Below are 7,026 nucleotides of genomic sequence, written 5' to 3'. Positions count from 1 at the left end.
TCAACATTTTAGATACGCCAAAAGAAGAAGGAAAAAAAAGAAAAGTGGGAATTAGACAAGGAAAACATTAGTGGCCCCATAGAGATCCCCATCAAGCAAACAGAGGAAGAAGTATCTTTTGGTTGGACATACATATTTAAACCCTAATACATAGCAAGTACCAGCCTAAACATCCTTAGACACATGTCCTACACTGATAGATGTATTAATTATTTTTGGAATTATTTTCAGAAATTAATTAATTAGCCAAGTTCCACTTGATTATTTGGCTTGGGCAGTACAGAAATGTGGGGCTAGATGGGCCTTGATTTTCTTATCAAAACCCCTAATTTCTTTGCAGAGGTCTTTTTCCAATTAATTTATTTTTGTCCAAACCTCAACTCTCACTCTCTTTTTAAACACCCTCTTCCTCCCTCTTCAACTTCCACTCTAGCCGTTGATAGTAAGGGGTTGCAAGAAAGCAAAGCACTGAGCTTCAGCAATGTCTACCAGAAGATCATCATCAAGAACTTCAAATGCCATAAAGGAAGAGATTAATGATCTTGTTTTGAAACTGCAGACATTGCTTCCCGGCCGGCATAATCAAAGGCGCAACAAAACGGTATAGGCTAGGTTTTTTTTCTGTTTTATTAATGTTGTTAATCATTATATAATTCATCCAAACATATATTAATACAATATAAAACATATATATAAACATATAAACATATAAATAAAATAAATTTAAAAAACATATATTTGCATCCAAATTATCATAAATAAATAAATAAACACATAAATAAATTTAAAACATACACACACACATTGGAGGGGTGGAAGCGCAGTATGCATATAGATGCAGGGAGTAGGGGAGAGTGATGTACATGCAATAAGATAATTTTAATCAAAGCAGTAAAACCGTTCAAGAAGGCAGTAATGACAGTTGTATAATCAAAATATAAAATGGAAGTTAAAGGCAGTTGATAAGATAAACAAAGCTTGTTATAAAGCTTAAAATCATTACAGATTTTGGATAAAGCTTACAAGAGTAAGTGATAGTGCTTACTGAAGTAAGTGACAGAGAAGACATGAGAATATTAAGACAGGGGATGGCAAGAAAGTTTCTGAAGAAGTTAGAATACCTCTGAAAAACCTTTGGAAAACCTCTGCCTTACAATGGGGGAGGGGAGCCCGTTATATAGGCTAATTACATTGCATAAAACAAAATACAATCATGAATAAAACAGTGAAAGCAGGTGCGGTCAAAAGTGAACAGTAGAGGCACGTTCGGTGCCAATCTGGAACAGTGAAAGTAGTCAATCTTGAACAGTTGCTGTCGGCACTGTAGTGTCGGTAGACAAATCTTGAACAGTGAAGTGAACAGTGCGTCTGATCAGTAATCCTGTACAGTGTCGTCCATGACAATGAACAGTAAAAGTGAACAATGATTTTGCACAGTGACTTCAAATCATGATGAACAATGATCCGTTAAAGATCTTTAGATTTTTCTTTGCTGTTGTCAGGAATAGTGATCTGAGAACCAACCGATAATGGAATGGTAGCAAATCTTTTTCTTGAGAAAATTGTGGCCGTTAAGGTCCAATTAAGAGCCGTTATGAGGCTATTCACAAGTCTTCAATCCCTGGGTAAGGATAATATTCTTGTGTGTCTTCATAGTAAGGATTTTGAAGGGGTTTCTGGAGGGGCTTCTGGGACGATGCAGATTTTTCGTCTTCGTCGTCAGAATCATCCTCAAGGGCAGCAAGGAGAGCTTTAATTTTTTCTTTCTTCTTTGAAAAAGATTTCTTCTTGGAAGAACTAGATGCAGAGGAAGGGGAAGAAACAGGGGATATTTCCTTTTCTTCTTTTGGGGAGGCGAATATACTAGGAGTAATCAAAAGTGGAGATTTAGCCGTTAGTGGCAAAGCAGGAGCCTTGGGGGCTTGAGACATTTCTTTGACAGAGGAGACAATGAGGTCAACTAGTGAGCATTTATCCCACCATTTGACAAACCATTGCCATTGGATTTTGTCTTCTGAAAGGTGAGATTGCCATTTCAGAATCCAATGAATTTTGTATTTTTTGACAAAATAAAGCATAGTTGAAAACTTATAACCATAAGACTCAACTTTGTAGTTGTTCTTGAACATTTGGTAAGCTTCAACTAGTTGGAGAGGAAGGATGTCAGGGAGGAGGCCAAATTGGTTCCACCATCTGGAGAACCAGAGGGGAAGGATTCCGGAAAAATTCTTGTCAAAATTAACAAACCAAGAATGATCAAAGACAGAGGTTTGGTAAAGTAAGAATTTAAACCAGGCATCGACATAATCATAGTAAGTGCAAAGGATAGAAAATCCGTTAAGGGATTTTGAGACAGATGGATGGTTACCCTATTACTTTTCAGTGATAATCCGTTTAAAATAGACACTATGATATAGTATCTTATGGGGATTATTCCTGTCAGGAATAGCTTTGAAGGAGACAGAATCAGTTTGCTTTAAGACAGCAGAATAGAAAGCCAAATTTTTCTGAGGATGTTTAGGGATCCAATGAAAATTTGGAGGAAAATAGGAGAGGGCAATATCTCCGGTAGATTTAGAAGAAGCAGAACGATTTAGTTCAACAAAGAACAAGTTCTGGGAATAAGGGAGAGTCATATAGGCAGACGTTTTATCATACCTTATGAATGGATTTTTTGATTTGTCAGAAAAGGGATCATAGGAGGAGGCAAGTGTACTTGAGTACGACATTTGAGAATTAGGATAGAAGGGAGAAAATCTGTTGGTTATGGCAACAGAGGAAATAGGCAAAGAAGAAGCAAGAGAGGACTCTGATTTTATAGTCAGAGCCTTAGAAACAATTTTTTCTTTATCCTTTTTGCTAGCCATTTTGGCACTGCAAAAATTAATAAAGAAAATGATCAGAATCAAAATAGTTAAAATTTTGATAAAATATATGCAAAATAATGTCAAAATTATTTTTTGCAAAGCAGAAATAATAATCTGCGCCATGTGCTGGGGATAGGTATGAACAAAGAATTCTGGGAAAACACAACCGTCAGGGGGGTGTTTAGGCAAGATAAAATTAAACAAGCTTTCGTAGCTTTAGGCAAGATAAAATTAGCCAAGCTTTAGGGAAAACACAACCGTCAGGGTGGTGTTTAGGGGGTGTTTCATTACGTGTTTGGTGTGGATAGTGTGGGTCGAAGTGGAGGGTTAATTTTGCTTTGGAAGGATCAATTTAATGTTAATATTCAAAATTTTATCTGTCGTCATATTTTTGCGGTGATTGGAAGTCGGGGGCTTTGGCCAAATTGGAAATTCACTGGGTTCTACAGACACCCGATGACTACAAAGAGAAATGAATCGTGGGCTTTGCTTCGATTTCTTAAGACATTTCAACCCACCCCGTGGGTTTGTGTCGGATATTTTAATGAAATTGTGAGTCTAGCAGAGAAAAAGGAATGTCAACCCTACCTAGGGGACAAATGGAAGCATTTAAGCATGCTCTAGAGGATTGCAATCTCCATGATCTAGGTTTTCAAGGCCCAAGATTCACAAGGAATGATGGTCGGCCCGGGGAAGAAAATATATTGGAAAGATTGGATAGGGTGGTGGCTAATATGGAATGGAGTGAAGCATGGAGGGATGCGGGTGTTGATGTTCTCACCTACTACAGTTCAGATTGATAAGTGCTAAATATTGCATATTTAGACCCCTTTATTTACATTAGTTAATCCTTTAGTTGTGTCGTTATTTAATATTTTGTGTTAGTTTTGTGTTTTTAGTATTTTGTAGGTCGTTGAAGAAAAACTACAGCTTTACAGCTTTAAAGGAAAAAATGCGAAGTTTGGAAGAAAGCATACTTTGAGAAGACCTAGATGATGTGGTTAAGTCTAACCAAATCCAAGAAAAGGTTAAATCAGATTAAAGTTCAGATTGGATAAGATTTCGGATCGGATTCAAATTCAGATTCTGCACACGTCTTAGTATTTTGACCATAACTCTCCGGTCAAATATCGGATTGAAGTGATTCAAACGGCATTAGAAAGCTAGCTCAAAATAATACAATTTGTTGTGAAATAGAATTTTCGTAATTCGGACGGTTTCTATGTCAAAATCGCCCCGCAATTAAGAGACACAAATTTGGACGAATCCTAGTCCGATTTCAGACTTCTATTTTGACTGGGAGACAGACTTCCGAATTATCTAGGTTTACTTGGGCTTCTAGGATTTCCCTAAGCCTATAAATAGACTTCTTTGTATTCAAGAAAATATACACAATCCTAGAGAGCAAAATTCTACAGTTTTTATCTTTTTAGTTTAGGTTTTCTTTAGTTTAGGTTTTATTTTTATGTGGAGCTAAATTCCCAACTAAGGTTGGGGATGAAGCCTCACCGATGAAGAACATCAATACTTTTATGTAAGTTTTTATTATTCTGATTTTATTGGGTTTTTTATTTCAATTGTTTTACTTTTAATCAATTGTATGGATTGATTCTTGGATATCTCTTGTGATTCAAGGATACATGTGATGATTTGAGATAATTTTATATGATTGATTGCTTGGCTTTTAACTCATAAAAATTGGATATCCCTTGTGATTTGTTCTACGGATACATCTGGTGTTTCAATTGAATTTGGATTCCTTTTGTGATTTGGTCAATGAATGGATACATGGGATGATTTTGATTAATTCTTTGAAGCATAGTAAAACATATATATGATTTAATTTGTGAGAACTTCAGATTAATATTGATGAACATAAAGTATGTTGTTATGATTTGGTGAGTGTGAATTCCCAAACCTTAGTACCTTTATCCTTAGATTTACTTATTTTATTTAGTTTATGTTTATCTTTTAATTTTCAAAACTCAAAAATCAAAACCCTTTTGGAACTAGATTAGGATTTAATTAGTTTAGATATAAATTGCTCTTTCAAAAATACAATTCTCTGTGGGATCGACCTCGCACTTGCAATCCATTAAACTACAATCGATTTGTGCACTTGCGAGTTAAATAAATTTGCACATCAAGTTTTTGGGACACCAGCTCCTACCAACTATCCTCAAAATTTTTACCCACATAAACCATGTTCATTTTGTTTCAATCCTTATCATGAGGAAAACAATTGTCCAGATCTGCGAGCTGAGCTCGATGACTTATGGGACAAATTATACCAAATCAGAGCAGCTAGATCTAACTTTTCATATGAACAAATGAACACTAGTTTCTCTAGCCCGGGGTTTGATTCAAATTTCAATTGTTATAACCCGGACTGGAGCAACCAATATGATTTCTCAGGATCAGCTCAAGCTACAGGAAATTATGCTCACCAATTTGATGAATTGCACCATTCAGAATATCCACAATTCGATCATCAAGCTCAACCTCCTGTTTATCAGTCTACCACTCAAGTGCCTGCACCACAGTCATCACTGGAAGACATGATGAAAGCATTCATGCAATCAATGGATAAGAACATACAAGAGATAAAGCAAGATAGAAGAATACTACCCTGAGCAATTCCCAAGATATACAAGAGCTAAAAGGTTTCACCAATCAAGCCGTACAGGAGATGAAGAATTCCAACATGGCTAATGGTAGAGACATACAAGAACTTAAGCAGGCCATGACCAAGATAGAAGGACAGATCGGTCATCTAGTTGCTGACTTCAACAAAATAGAGGAAGAAGAGCTTCAAAGTCAGCTGATGGCTGAAAGGCACTACATGATTGATGAGGATGATTCCAAAAATTCTTATCATGAGCATGCCCAGGTCACCATCACACTTGAGAGTGAGGAAATTGTGGATAACAAAGAGGAGGAAGAGAAAGAGGAGCAAGTTGAGCACCATGAGAATAGTGAGCCACCAACAAATCCTGACCTACCCAGTGACATGGAAGTGAGTACTGAAGCTCCCGCCTACATCACTGTCCCTCTTGAGGCACATCATGAGCCATCTTATGTCAAGATATTATGTCAAGATATTCAAGGACTTGTGCACACAAGCACACAAATCTAGGAACCACTTTCCTAAGAAGATCTGTCGAAGCAAGCAAGTCTACATAAGATGGCGAAATATCCCTCCAGAGGGGTATGAAGTTTTGAAGAAGAAGGGGTGGAAGGGATTGGTTGGACATCCGCATGATAGGGGGAAGCACTGTAAAGTTTTCTCCTCCAGTTTATTTTCTGCACTTCACTCCAAAAATTCTTTCTTTCCTTTTCCATTACATGTTAATTTTATTTGTTTTTTGTTTCTAACAGCAATTAATCTTTTGATATTGTTTCTATGAAAAAAATATTGCTGTTAGTTTTTATTGACAGGTGTTTTGGTGTTTAAGTTTGGGGGACGCCCTAGCCTTGTTCACACTCCGATTTCCTTACTTCCGGTAATGTATTTCTATACTACACATTGAGGGCAATGTGTAATTCAAGTTTGGGGGTATGGAAAAACACTTTGTCTATTTATTTTTGTACACTTTGTCTATTTATTTTTGTTTTTATTTGTTTATTTTGTCTTTCTGTGTTAAAAAATTTTGAAAAAATAAAATAAAATTTTGTGCTATGTTTTTGTCAAGATTGAGTTAAACTATGACTATGGTTTACATTTCATTAGCTTGCTTAAAGCGTTGAACACATCATTATGTCATATGACTTATTTTTGGGTAAAAGAGATTTCACTTGTTTTGAGATAAATTTTTATGAGCACATTAGCATGTTTTCTGTGAGGTATGATGTTTGAGCTTAAGCTTGTTCTTTTTGAGATTTGTTGGATGACCTATTGATGAATAACCATTGGCTTGCAAGATATATATAAAAAAAAAAAAAAAAAAGAAGAAAAATAAATAAAAAAGAGAAGGAAAAAGAAAATAAAGATCATGTTGAGTTTTTCACTGAGTAACTGGACCTCTTGCCTCGTTAAGCATTGAGTGTTCGCGTCAAAAGGTGTGAAGTTCAGTGTTGATTTATGATATGGCTAATCTGACTTCGTAGCCTTTTTGACTTAAGTTAATAAGCCCTTAGGGATGTTTTACATCTAGTGCCC

Source organism: Corylus avellana, chromosome ca9 (assembly GCF_901000735.1).
Source record: "Corylus avellana chromosome ca9, CavTom2PMs-1.0".
Taxonomy (NCBI): domain Eukaryota; kingdom Viridiplantae; phylum Streptophyta; class Magnoliopsida; order Fagales; family Betulaceae; genus Corylus; species Corylus avellana.
The sequence above is the reverse complement of the archived record's forward strand: the minus strand, read 5'-3'. Positions refer to the sequence as shown.